Consider the following 14946-nt stretch of genomic DNA (forward strand, 5'->3'; position numbering starts at 1 on the left):
ATGGAGGACGCACAGCGGTGAATCTGTACTTCACGGTGAGCACAGAGGGGGGTACTCTTTCACCTACGGAGCGGGGTCTTGCTTCTACCCTCCTACCCTCGCGCTTAGCTATTGGAAGTGCGGCGAGGACCATGTAAGAAATCAGCAGAGGGGGCAAACTAGAGCAGGAGGCGCAGAGCAGAGAGGCGCAGCGAACTAAGGCATCAGAAGCCCTGGTTGTAAATAGGTGGTCTGACACCACTGAAACCATTGAAGGGCATTTGTCAAGTTAACTGCTAAGCACTATTTAACCTATTTAACCTGCTCGGACATTCCCCTGACTGCTTGTTATTGGGCATCTTTTACACGCTTCAGACGGCCGGATAGCCCTGGCGATATGAGATCAGGGCGGATCCGCGGTTGCCCCATGAACAAAGGGGGGGCAAATAACCGCATGAAGAAAGGCAAGAAAGGCAAAGCATCACAGAATGAGCTTGATGGCACAGGTGAAAAGCCATTGTCTAAATCTAGGCAATTAAGCCAGAAGGAAGGCTCATTAATTGACTTAACAAACATCAATTCTAAAAGCCTGTGCAGTGAGCAATTGACACAGGAACAAAAGGGCAGCAGAACAAAAACCAGTATTGCACTGCTTCAACCAAAAATCTACACAAAGTTTCATTTTTTTTAAAATGCGGCGGACACACTTCTCTCAAACACCAATGAATCTTTAGGCTTACAGCAACCCATCGAACCATCTCAGCCTACTCAGCCTACTCAGCCTGCGCAGTACTCTGGCCTGCAACCAGTCAATAACAGCAACGGAAGCCCCTGTCATACGGTTAGGGGGCCATTACAAGTGACATCAACCCCTCAGCGTGACGAAAGCCGCACTACAAGGGGCGGGATAACCAAAGGGCCTCTGTCAGGAACAAAAATCCTCTTAGAAGCAAATCTGATCCAAGTGCATAGGGCAGAGAACAACAACAAAAAAGATCGTCCAACAAATATACTTTACAAAAGCTTCACAGTCCCTTGCACCCATCTCAATGAAACCTTTTGTGAGGGCAATACAGTTGGCACAGGAGACGAAGCCAACGGTTCTATGAATAGTATAGCAAAAAACAAAGAACATATTAAGCATCCCAGCAACTACAATTACGCAAATGAAAATACAAAAAAAGAGTGCTGGGAAATAAATGATCCAATTCTGAGAAACCAAAACCTAACTCAAATTGAACAAGTAATGGACCATGAAAGCATGTTAAGGCCTGGTAAGAACATGGCCTGCACAGATAGGTTATCAACCTCGCCACTGGAGGCAACAGAAATATCCTCATTCCTGGGAAAGGAAGAATGGGAAGACCTTCTAGCTGCATATACGCAAGACAAAGGCAAAAGCAAGTCAATCATCAAAACGCTGAATACGCCTATCACAATAAGCGATACTTCATATGAACATCCAGTGACGGACGAGGAGGCACCAAAGATGGGTCAAAAAAGCCCCACAACTTCTGACACTCATGATGAAATCCCAAAGCATGAAAATGCTTGGTGCAGTCTGCTTAAAACTATACAACTCTTAGTAGAAGCCCTCAATTATCAATCGGACAAAATGGACACTCAACTGACGCTACTTGACACACTGGCTGTATTTGTGGTTGCCATTGACGGGAAGTTAGGCACGCTAAACACGCTTCTTCAAAACAATTTGGCTCAGACGAATCAAGGATCTGGGAATACAAAAGAAGGGTGCGGATGCAGCCCAATTATCGACAAATTGGCAACCTTACCGACGATTTTGAGCAACCTGTGCACACAGCTTAGAAAGCCATCCAAGTACAGACAATGCAACCCTCGTAACAGCTTCACTGTGGCCGATACAAACAACTCAAGGATTAATGAAACGCCGGTGAGCAACAGACAAGGCATTTGCAATCCAAGAGCAATAAGCACAGGGATCTGTGCACCCGGAACAACAGAAATGCCACTCTCTGCAAACCCCGAGGAAGAAAAAGAAAGCCCAATAACGAACGCCAAACAAAGACGAGCAAAAAAACGCAAAGGCAGGAAACAAAAAATTGCTTCTCAACGTAAAGGCTTTATGCACCTCTTTGGGAATGTTCCAACTATGGAACAAGGCGCAGCTCAATCTGAGTATGCCTTGTGCCCACCGGAAAGTGAGGAAGCCTTCAGTACATCTGAGACTCCCACTAAGGTAAAAACCCCTATTAAGACGGGGAGGCACATTAACCCCAAAACAAAAACCATGGAGCCACCCGGGATTCGCATCCAAAAAGAGCTCGAAATAGGTACACAAAATTTACATCTCCAATCCGGTGTAGCTCGCAATACTCTCCGTGAATCTAGTGTGAATCAAGCACAAAAAAGTGGCGGACAGCACGATCCCAACTTACAGCAAACAAAAAACCAAGAACATCCTGGGAGCAATCAAGGATCAGAAAAGGCAGAGATAGATATAAGGCAATCAGCAAGTAATCCATTGAAAACAACCCAAGGAGCATCGCCCACGAAGAGAGAAGAAGAAACAACATCTACTATAGAGCCAATGGATTCAGTACGTAACATCTCCAGGCCAGGCGAAACGCGCCACTCAGCCGGGCAACCAGTACTGATCAAGTATATAATCAGTCGTGACTTAAGAGTAACCGCGCCCAACGCAATTCAGGCGAACACAAACGCAAAACGCTTAGTAGAGGACAAGCGTCTCAGCCCCCTCAAAAAGGAGGGTGGACAGTCAAATGAACAAAGAATCGCTTAGGCTCTGGTACGAAGCCAATTACCTGGTCGAGAGCTAAGAATCACTGCATCTAACCCTTGCCAAATGTAAACAACTGCAAAAAGACTAGTAGAGGACATACAATCCAGCCAACCAAAAACAGAGAGCGAGCAGACAAGCGAACAAAGTCACACAACTGGCGTTGTTTGGTTCAATCCGAACTACCACTCGCAAGGAAGACATGACATACTGAATAGGGGCAACATCCTGCGACTGTTATCTCATGTCACCTCTCTGGCAGAAGTAAAAAGCTCAGACCTGGTATCCATTGAATTTGTAGTCGATGAGCACACAGGAAGAGAAAAAACAAAAGCAACTTGGACAACCTTGGCAACCTCACAAAAAATATACGCTGAGGCAGAAACCTTCAAAAACTGGGGAATCACAATAGAACCATACGTAAAGCCTAGATACCCTGAAATTCTTGCCCCGGTGGAAAAAGAGGCAGAATCAACTACTACTAATAGCCTCAGAAACTCGGTCCTGAGAGGCGCGGCAGGGCCAGAAGGTGAAAAGGTTGATCAATACAACGACAGCGCCCGACGCATAGTAGACGAACACCCACAATCATCGGGACTGCTTGACCCAAGATGGATAGCCAGAACTTTAAATAACAACGAATGACAAGCCGGGCCCAAGCTAGGGGATGCCGCACACGACTCATTAAGAACATGTTCATGGAATATCAATGGCTTGGCCGCCAAAATATCAGACTCAGAGTTTATGACATATATCAGGAACTTCGACGTCGTGGCATTCCAAGAGACATGGCTTGCTGACCCCCCGCATCTACACGGCTACTTACGCTTTTTCACCGCTGCAAAAAGGACAGCCAAATATGGGCACCTTCAAGGTGGTCTAGCAACTTACATAGCAGCCACAAGCATTTTGACAGCAAAAGAAGTTGGTCCAACCCTCACAGCATTACTGGCGGTAAACATTCACTTGCCACAACTTACAATAGGCCCCACCGAAAATGATATTACTTTAATCAATGTCTACATTCACCCGAGAAAGAAAAGAAAAGAAGCTAAAAATCTTTGTAGCTTCATGGAGTCTTGCATTAGGGAAAGACCCACAACAAATGTTATTCTCACTGGGGACTTCAATCTCAACCTCATGGGCGCCACGCAAGAAGTTGACCCACAAATTCAAAATGCAATCTGGGACATCCCTCCACAAGCGATTTCACAGATCTCCAAGCAAACAAAGCTAGGTAATAAGATTTTGGAAGATCTGGTCCATTTTAACATCAGGGCCTTAAATGGAAGGACATCTGGAGACAATCCCCCAGCTGCAACTTTTCATTCAACAAGAGCAAGCAGTATTTTAGACTATACCTTCATTTCACTTCCTTTATTTCAGTTTTTAAAATCATATAAGATAGGTCGCAGCGGAGACAGTGATCATTGCCCCCAAGAAACCATCTTTAAGATTGCAAAACCCAACTTCGAATTTTCGAAAGAACCAAAAGAGTCAACCCATACTGTCAACTTCAAAAAAATCAAGTATTCAGCAGTAATAGACGGAGCTTTAGTGGAAAGAGCAAAACAGCATTTTGGTAGTTATACTGGATACAGTAAAATCACAAACTGGGAACATTTTACTGATACCATGTCCATGTACGCCACAAGACCTAAAATACAACCACAATTAAGCAATGAAAGATCGTGCAAATTCTCCCGAGAACATAAAAGAAAAATCAGAGGCATAAAAACCTCAATCTATCGTACAATGAGAGAACTTCAACAGTATCCTACGAACCTAGTAAAGCGTGATCAACTACGGAAATTAAAATTAACACTGAAAAAATCTAAATGGGAAGCAAACAAATCTGCTGAAGACAACCTATGGGCGAGACTACACTCTGACATCAAACGGAACGATGGGGCAAGGTTCTGGAAATCAATAAACACATTCACAAGACCTATGCACCATGGGGTCTCATCTAACATCTCAGAGGACAAATGGGCAAACTATCTTGGCAACCACTTTCAACAGGCTGCGGGTCACAACCAGGACCAAGAGTTTGACACGCAAAAACCACTAATGATGGACAACACAAATTATACAGAAGGGCAGCCTCAAAATGATAGAGAGAATCTGCCGAACTTACAAAACACCATTCAGCGTTTAATCAAGAAGGGAAGAAGAGAGGGAGCACCAGGGCCGAACGGTATCCCGCCAATCCTCTACAAACAAGATGTGGCAGGCTGGGCAACAGCCCTCGACCCGCTTTTTTTGGAGATAAGACACCACAACATCCTGCCAAGCTCCTGGAAGGGCTCTATTATCTCCCCAATCCACAAGGCAGGAGATAAGGCTTCCCCTCAAAACTATCGACTGGTGGCCCTAATTGACATTGAGGCAAAATATTTTGCAGGCATCCTATTGGAAGAGCTGACGGCTTGGGCAACAGAGAGATCCTTAATCCCAACAAACCAGACTGGTTTTGCCAAAGCAGTAGGGACAATGACGAACATCTTGAGCATGGGCTTGCTAATAGATAAGGCAGAATCTAACAAAATGCCCATACACTTCTGCTTCATTGATTACAAGGCTGCTTTTGACAACATAAACCGGAACCTTTTATGGTCTAAACTAAATGATTGGGGGATACCTAGACCCCTTTTGAACCTGTTAATTAATCTCCACACAGAGACCTGGATACAGATAGAGGTAGGGGATGGATCCGTCTTGTCCAGGCGCATACCGACCAACAAGGGCCTGAAACAAGGCTGCGTCCTGGCCCCCACCCTTTTCAATCTGTTCCTAAGCGACCTTGTCCCTATTTTAAACGGTTGCAACTCCCACGCCCCCAAACTAGGAGGACTACAACTACCTTGCCTACTTTATGCTGACGACATCGTCCTTATAAGCTACACCAAGGTGGGACTTCAGCACCTCCTGAACGCAACACAATGCTATTCAAGCAAAAACGATCTCACAATAAACCTGGAGAAAACCAAGTCAATGACCATCAGCAAGAAAAGAAATAAATCAACATCATGGTACTGGGATAAAACAAGAATCGGAGACACGCCAACATACAAATACCTAGGAGTGAAGATTGATAACGGAGGGCAGTTTTCAGCCCAAAAAACAAGTATTCGAGGGAAAGGGATTTCTTTGGCAATTTCTCTAAAATCCTTAAACAACAAACTTTCTGGCCCGTCTCTCCTGCCCTTGACGCAAGTTATCCGCGCTAAACTTCTCCCAACAATTACCTACGGGAGTGAGGTGCTTAGAGGAAGAGACGCCAAGACCCTTGATAATACTAGAACAGCTGCCTACAGGATCATCTTCAGCTTGCCCAAGCAAACCTCACCAGCTCAAATTAGGCTTGAATTTGGCATTGACCAACAGATTCTAGCAAGGCAGGGAGCCTACATGATAGCCTGGGATAAAGTGAGGAAATCGACACAAGGATCATTAAATGAACACTTGTGGATGGAGTTAGCCCAACACCCATCCTCGGCGGCAGCCAAGTTCCTACGGGACAGCCTGAAGAATACTGGTTTAGAGCAGCTTTGGGATACCCCAGCAAATCATACAACTTTCAAAAAACTGGTCAAAAAATCGATCAAACAGCTATCATGGATTCAAGACAAGGCCGCCCTTTCCAAAAGAACGCATGGATGGATGATCGTAAATTCGTATTTAAAGAAGGCACCACAGCACTATTTTGGCGAGGGATATCCTAAATCCACCAAAATGTGCTTTTTAAAGTACAGGTTAGGCCTGCTCCCCTGCATCCAAAATCTTCCAACCTGGATCAAAAAAAAAACCGAGCCTCTCTGTCGGCTATGTGGATCGGGGCAAGAGGATATGCTGCACCTGATCTGCTCCTGTGAGAAACTACGTGACGAACGAAAACACCTGTTGAAACATCATTTCAACCAGCAAGGGATTCGTACACGTAGAAAGGCAATTCTGGTTTGCTTCTCTTCCCACGATCCTCGCATGAATTGCAGCTTTGTAAAATTTATGAAGGCAGTGGAAAGAAAGATGCCAAAAATTATTTTATAATGGTCCTTGTATCACTGACTCAACACTGTTTGTCGACTGACATTAATGACCATACGAACTCATGAGGAAAATCAAAGAAAGAAGAAATTACCCTACTAACATGAAGCGTGCAAATTTTATTCCGTTTTTACTTAGAATTGTCATTTTTGTATTTTTATTATACCTGTTCTTAATCAACTTTGTACAGCAATGGTTTTAAGTAACTATGCTAATAAAAATTACTTACTTACTTACTTACTTACTCTGCATATTGTTAAAATTATTAATTTTTTTTTTAATAGTATCACAAATACCTAGACTGTAATAAATTAAACCTATTGAGTGCAGTGCAGCGAAGGGTGAGTGATGTCTGTGTGAGTGCAGGTTGAGCAGTGTGCCTGTGAGAGCCCAGGGTGAGTGATGTGGATGGGTGAATGCAGGCTTAGTGATGTCAGGGAAGGGTGAGTAGTGTGCCTATGTGAATGCAGGGAGAGTGATGTATCTGTGCAAGTGCAAAGAGACTTGTCTGGCTACTCCCAGAGATGTGTTCGCCAAGCCACCTCCTTCTCAAATTTGCTTTAGAATGCAACATTTGCCCCCCACTTTTTTCAATATTTTCTCGGGGGAGACCCCTGAACCCCACCGTAGGTGGTTCGGGCTCGCTCGCCCGCCACAGTATTTACGCCTCACCACTTTCAAATGTCACCAGCCGCCCCTGGTTGTACTGTATCACTTATATAGCGCCTACGCTCCCATGTGGGGCACTGAAGTGCTTGCTTACACGAGTAGCAGTCTACATCGTTTAGGGTGTGTGCTTGGAATTGTGTTGTCTTTGTTTTGGGTTTGATTCTATGTGAGAAGTGTTTTCATGTACTACTTAATGACAAAGAGTTGTAAGAGATGCGTAGTTTATGGTCTTAAGTGAGCTGGCAGCTGTGAGAAGCTCTGCAGTCTCTATTTCCTATAACTATATACCATTTACCTGGTTACTAGTTACCACTGGGTTGTCCACTCTGAGGTACTGTTAACGTGTACGTGTTCGAGGGTCAAATGCATCCGACAAAACACCTGTGGGCCTCCATCCGCTGATAGATCCAGACATGCAAGAGAACCTAGCAATAAAACCTTACACATGACTTTAATGTGGAAATACAAACCAGCGTAAAAACAAAAGTCATTGTGAGAAAAAACACAGGCCCCGTGAGAAAACATAGACAGGGCGGTGGTGAAACAAAATAAAACCCTATTCTTTATGCCTGCCATGCAATGAGAGATATAAACAAGTACAACAAATGCACGGCACCACCATCCCAAACAAGCAGCTCGCTGATATGAGGAAATTCCAACCAGTTTGTAATTCTCCATCACAAAGTACACCATTTCACCTTCCAGCCCACACTGCCTCCATCTTGTGTATGGAACAGATTGGCTGCAGAGGCCATCGCTATGGCACTGAAGTAGGACACCTGGCTCTGCATGATCACTCACTCCCTTTAATGAGCGCATCAACAACCACCAAATACTAGAGCAAAAGTACTGCATGGATGGAGGTGACAGTCAGTCATCATCAAACTCAGTCACCAGCCTGGATGCAGAAGCCACCACTGTCTAAGAACAACTTCACCAGGGCACTCCACCTGACATGACAGTACAAATGCCTTCGCTTGCACGGCCGCGATGTTACTGTTTTGTACGCACTTTAGGAGGCCCACTGTTTACCTGGATGCATGTTTTCTTTAGTGGAGAAAAACTCACAAGTAAACAGGCCTTTCTGGATAGGTTCCCGGGCTGTGTCACCGCGTTCCAGGCAACAGCTAGGCAAAGTGACAGCTCGGAATGTTTGAAATAATCCAGGAGATGCGGCCGCATGAAGCTCCGCGCTGCAGTCATTCCAAGCACTTCACGCTCGCTGCAGTCATTCCAAGCACTTCACGCTCGCTGCAGTCATTCCAAGCACTTCACGCACGCTGCAATCATTCCAAGCACTTCGCGCTCGCTGCAGTCATTCCCAGCACTTCACGCTCGCTGCAGTCATTCCCAGCACTTCACACTCGTTGCAGTCATTCCAAACACTTCACGCTGGCTGCAGTCATTCCAAGCACTTCACGCTCGCTGCAATCATTCCAAGCACCAAGCACTTCACGCTCGCTGCAGTCATTCCAAGCACTTCACGCTCGCTGCAATCATTCCAAGCACCAAGCACTTCACGCTCGCTGCAGTCATTCTAAGCACTTCACGCTCGCTGCAGTCATTCCAAGCACTTCACGCTCGCTGCAATCATTCCAAGCACCAAGCACTTCACGCTCGCTGCAGTCATTCCAAGCACTTCACGCTCGCTGCAATCATTCCAAGCACTTCACGCTCGCTGCAGTCATTCCAAGCACTTCACGCTCGCTGCAGTCATTCCAAGCACTTCACGCAAACTGCAGTCATCGCAAGCACTTCACGCTCGCTGCAGTCATTCCAAGCACTTCACGCTCTGGTTTAACCCTTCTGCCCAGTTAATTCCCCCCCCCCCCGCCCCCGTCTGTTTTCGTGCATGAAATGGTAACATATAGGTGTAAGTATTGAGTAGCGCCCTTAGTAGCGCCATGGGGCTGAGCCTCCTCCGGGCCCTGAAAGGGGGGAGGGGGGGGGGGGGGACTGGTTATGGAAATGCTGGTCGTGGTGATTTCATTGGGAGGTGGCACAGAAAAATGAAAAAAAAGGGGGGGGGGTGGTTATGGAAAGGCTGGTCGTGGTGATGTCATTGGGAGGTGGCACAGAAAAATGAAAAAAAAGGGGGGGGGGTGGTTATGGAAAGGCTCGTCGTGGTGATGTCATTGGGAGGTGGCACAGAAAAATGAAAAAAAAGGGGGGGGGCTGGTTATGGAAAGGCTGGTCGTGGTGATTTCATTGGGAGGTGGCACAGAAAAATGAAAAAAAAGGGGGGGGGGCTGGTTATGGAAAGGCTGGTCGTGGTGATTTCATTGGGAGGTGGACAGATAAATGAAAAAACGTAGCAGGTATTTAAGGCTGTGCCCGGGGAGTTTCCTTCAGATCACAGCAGGGCTACAGAAGACAGAAGACAACATACCTTGATTCTTTGAGTTCTTGGGCGTAGCGGGTAAGGTGATGGAATTTGGGGAGGAGGGAATGTCTCATTGTGCGCTTACTATCACTAGACCAGAGTACCTGTTTCCTAATGAGAAGTGCCAGTAGTTTTCTATTCGGAGTATAGAGCCTACTATTGAGACGTGCAGGAACTCTCACTCAAAATAAAGTTGTGCAGGTATTTAGATCTAGTAAGTACTTGCCCACACAAAGCATTGCTCCCTTTACGTCTGTGTAAACGAAGGTGGATTGTAAGAGATTTTGTTCAACAAAAAACATGGAATCTTGATTTTACCTGCTTGTCCTTCTGTCAGGGGCTGGGTGGATCAGTGGTTTATAAGATCACGATCACTAAACTAATGACCTCTTTAACCCCATGAGTAAGTTATCTGTGTGTTTGTGGTTTAAGTACGACCAGGGCCAGTCTACCGACACCCGCATTGTTGCGAATAGCGTCGCTTCCAATGTTGTCAAAACAGCAACTTTTGCACGACCACCAACATTTGCAGAGCTTGGAGACATTCGGGTTGAAGTGCAAACGAAGCGCAAGAAACTTAACTAAAAGTGCATACAATCTAACATAACAAGCAACCAACCGCGATTATGCATTTTTGTAACAAGTTGTGGACTTTCCGTCCCGGCTATTTTTTATAGACCTAAACCTACGTGGAAAAAATGCCGACAAAACAAGGAAAAGTAAGTAATAAGTAAGGTCGTTCATGTTTAAAACATGTAATTAAACTCAAATCTGTTTAAAACAACTGGGAAGAGTGAGCGGGACACAGACCGCACTGCTTGCTTTATCAAAGACTGTATTACACCGAAGGGCACACCGAATGCAACGGCCAGCACAGCGAGTGCAGCGTGTGGACTAGAGGTGTCATGGTCAGTGGCAACGGTGGAGTTACAGGGCAGAAGGGATGGATGCGGAAGACTGGGATTACTGTGGCAAGGGGACTGACTCCCTAAAAACGTGCTACCGCAACCCAATCACTGGCACGGTCCTACTGCGTGTCCATCATATCTCTTCCCAACCTCCCTAAACCCAACAGACACAAATTAGCATTTACAAATGAAAACACGTCTTAGGTCAAAAATTACGAAATCCACAAGGTGTACCCGTTTGTACCAGAGACAATCTACCTTTCTTGATGTTTACGAAACAATTTAGTGCCGACTAGGCAGGGCACATACAGGGGTGTGTGTGGAAACATTGCTAATACCTCTCGCTAAACGCTTCTAATGTCCCAAAGGCGAGACCTATTGGCTATGCCAATGCTTGTTCCTAAATGTGACAGGTGTTAACCATTTGATTTCCTTCCTTGGTAATGACGAGTCTGTACTGTCATTTGCTCACATGAAAAATTAACTAGATAAACATTTAAAAATCTCCCGAGTCTGTGGTTAGTTTTGTTTGGTAAGAATATAATTTATGTCATATCACCCTAACTGCCACGAAATGATTCATTGACAATCTTGATTTCAGCTGAGTTTTATAGCCTAAATAAGTGTGTGTTTATAGGCCCCCAGGTGAGTAATTGTATGAGTGTCAGAGGTTGTTGGCCCGCTGGATCTGTCCCCCTACAAGGACTTTAGAGCCTGTTGCTCAATAGGGTTTGGGAAATGCCGGCCCCCCAGGACCTCCCAAATCAGATAGAGATCCCGAAAGGGGCTTCTCGGGAACAAAACCTACTGTGAACGCGCAACTTAGAGCGCACCTCAGTGTGCAACGCAAGAGACACCGGTAACGGCCGTGCCCAGGTAAGAGGTAAGGAGCGAGTGGGTTATACTACCCCCACACCCCCCTTTTTGAATGGTATGCGCGCGCTGCAGGCGCACCGACGGTGTTTGAATAACTAAGCAGGACCTTCGTCTGGTCCGTTGACAGAAGTGACTTTGCCAGTCGTTCCTGACGACCAAGCACGCTCCTCTGTCCCATATCACCTCATGTTGTGTGAAATCTGTGCGTTCCTTTTATAGGGCGTACAATACAGTTTAGGTTCGTTGAATAAATGATTACGCAGCGCAGCTTCCGGCGCGCGCTGATTCGTCCCGTGTACGCCCGTACCCAGAAACCTGGCTGGCACGCGGACAAGCGCACCCTCTATCATACAGGCCAACCCTCCCGATTCCGGCGGGAGACTCCCGATTTCAATGCTAGTCTCCCGCCTCCCGATTCCTGCAAGCAATAGCCCGATTCCTCGAGGTTTCAGCAGAAAGGGCTTGGTATTGTGTAACGCGCTAATTCTTCCAGCAATAGTAAGAGTGGCGATGCAGGGGCTCTAGAAGGGGTTAAAAACCAACAAAGCCTCATTCACATGCAAATGGTCTTTTAAAGACCTGCGAAGTACTGGGGTAAGGCTGTGCCCGGGAAGCTATTTCAGCCCGGGCTGACACACCTGGGGGGGAGGGGGTGGGGTGCATGCACTGCCAGCAACCTGCCAGGCCAGTGCACAACACTTGCATCACCCTCTCTGCCTGCCATTGCGCTCCATGCTTCTGAAAGGTAAGAAAAATAAACAAACGTGCATTTGCATTTCAAATGTCCGATCCTGCAGCAGCACACTTCCGAAGCCCATGCATGACAGTAACCCGATTCACGACCCCATTCTCCCGATTTTTTTGATAAAATCTCCCACTTTGACTGACTGACTGACTGAGGTATTTGTTAAGCGCACTTATGCCGAGGCGTCTTGGCGCTGTGATAGAAGGAGGTGAGTGAGGAAAGTCTAAGATTTGGTGAAGAGCCAGGTTTTCACGCCCTGTCTGAATAGGATCTTACTTGTTAGTAATCGTAGTTCTGTTGGTAAGATATTCCATAGTCTTGCTGCCTGGAAAGAGAAGGCCTTGCCTCCCCACCGGGCCCTCTTAAATTTCGAAAGGCCGACTAGGCCCATACTGGTGGATCTGAGTGTACGGCTCGGAACATACCGAGGGAATAAGGATTTCATGTCATCCGCACCTTCTCCATGTACCGCTTTATGTACAAGGCATAAGGCCTTAAATTGTATTCTATTACGCACAGGGAGCCAGTGGAGCCTCCTCATATTTGCTGATGTAGGATGATGTTTTGGGAGATCCAGCAGTACTCTTACTGCCGCGTTTTGCAGGGACCGAAGCTTTGAAAGCTGTCGTTCACCTATCCCAGAATATAATGCATTACAATAGTCTATGCGTGATAGAACTAAAGCTCTCACTACAGTTTTTCTTAAGGAGAAAGGGATGAAAGGCAGGATCTTCCGGAGAATCTTGATCATCAAGAAACAGGCCGAGGTGACCTGGTTAACTTGAGAAGTTAATGAGAGGTCTTTGTCGATCAAGAAGCCTAGGTTCTTCACCATGGGTGCAGGAACAGGGCAAGCACCCGCTTCTGGAGGCCACCAGAGGTTGTTCCATATGGACGGTTTATAACCAAATTCCAACACCTCCGTCTTCTCGGTATTAAGTTTAAGAAAGTTTGTACTCATCCATCTCATTACACTGGAGAGGCAATTTCTGAATTTCTCCGTAGTGACTTCAACAGTTTGTGTCAGAAACACCACCAGCTGGGTATCATCTGCATAAGATACTAGTTTTAGACCCTGATTCTTTATTAGGTTAGCCAGTGGTGTAACATACAGATTAAACAACGTAGGGGATAGTGCTGATCCCTGAGGAACGCCACAAGGGAGAGAAAATTCTTCAGACTGAAGACCCTCCCAATGGATTTGCTGTGATCTGGAATCAAGGAAGGAATGCAAAAGCGCTAGAGCAGAGTCTTTGATGCCTAATTGATTCAATCTTTCAAGTAGTACTCTATGATTAATGGTGTCAAATGCCGCCGTGAGATCGAGAAGGACAAGAATGGCCCTGCCTCCACTGTCCATGACTCTGTGGATTTCCTCCGTAGCCATTATTAAGTCTGATTCGGTGGAATGACGTGGTCTAAATCCGTGTTGTGTTGCGTCCAACAGGTTATTAGAGTCAATAAATTGCATTAGCTCCTGGTTGATCATTTTTTCTAAAACTTTAGATGGAAGCGGGAGACAGGAGATAGGGCGATAGTGTTTAGTATCCTGTGGATCAAGTGAGGGTTTCTTAAGAATGGGCCTGGTACAGGCCTTTTTCCAATTTGAGGGAAAGACACCCTAACTAATAATCTTATTTAACAAGGGAGCCAAGGAGGCACTTATTACTGCAGGGGCCAGATGATATATATAAGAAGGGCAGGGATCAAGGGGAGAGCCTGACTTTATTTGAAGTAATGCATCACTGACCTGTTTGTCGCTAAGAAGAGAGAATTTGGGCAGACCGTTAAGCGCTAAACGATCCTCCATGGGGTTGCCAATATTCTTGTCAGGATCAGTCTGTAGCTTCTGGAGTTCATTATAAACATCTTGAATCTTACGTTGAAAGAAGAGGGCAAGATTGTCAACAAAACTTTGGTCAGGACAGACAATTGTGTCGTTAGGACTCTTGGTTAGGGAGGTTACTATTTTAAAAAGTTCCTTAGAGGAGTTTTTTGCCTCTTGGATTTTATTAGTAAAATATGTCGTCTTGGCTTGTTTGATTAAAGATTTATATTGTTCCAGAGTAAAATTATATTCCTTCTTTAGTGTAGGACTATAATCTAATCTCCAGAGACGTTCCTGCCGCCTACATTTGATTTTGGCAAGCTTAAGCTCTGCTGTATACCAAGGTGAGGTCAGTAATCATCTTTTAGGTTGGGTGGATTTCACTGGGGCTAGCTTATCTATTGCCTTGCTAATCCACGAGTCAAAGTTAGTGTCCCCTTCATTACTGTCCTCCAAGTGGGGAAGGCAGTTTATCAGGGTGTCGGCTAGTACCACACTTTTTATGTCCTTCCAAGGACGAGTATTTATCAACCGAGGGCGGGATTTCCGTCCAGTTGCAGATAGAGAAAGGTTCACTTTAAAATATATTACTGAGTGGTCTGACCAAGGGACCCGTTGTATGTCTTTCACTTCAATTTTGTCATTATTGGTGAAGATTCCATCAAGTATGTGCCCCGCTAAGTGAGTGGGTTGTGATATGATTTGCCGCAACCCATACCCTGCCATGTTATC

At 45.7% G+C, this 14946-nt stretch overlaps 1 protein-coding gene across 4 annotated transcripts in view; it reads left to right on the top strand.

The window, feature by feature from the left end:
- The first annotated feature begins 9766 nt into the window (after positions 1-9766).
- The window catches only part of LOC146772809 (protein S100-A16-like), a 65304-nt gene continuing 60124 nt past the window's right edge, over positions 9767-14946 (top strand). Inside the window, exon 1 of one of the 4 annotated variants that reach the window (XM_085637860.1) lies at positions 9767-9893. The gene's annotated coding sequence lies outside the window, so the exon portion shown is untranslated. The remainder of the gene's footprint in view (positions 9894-14946) is intronic. The other 3 variants (XM_085637858.1, XM_085637859.1, XM_085637861.1) reach the window with 3 other exon arrangements.

Source organism: Triturus cristatus, chromosome 12, assembly GCF_964204655.1.
Source record: "Triturus cristatus chromosome 12, aTriCri1.1, whole genome shotgun sequence".
Classification (NCBI taxonomy): domain Eukaryota; kingdom Metazoa; phylum Chordata; class Amphibia; order Caudata; family Salamandridae; genus Triturus; species Triturus cristatus.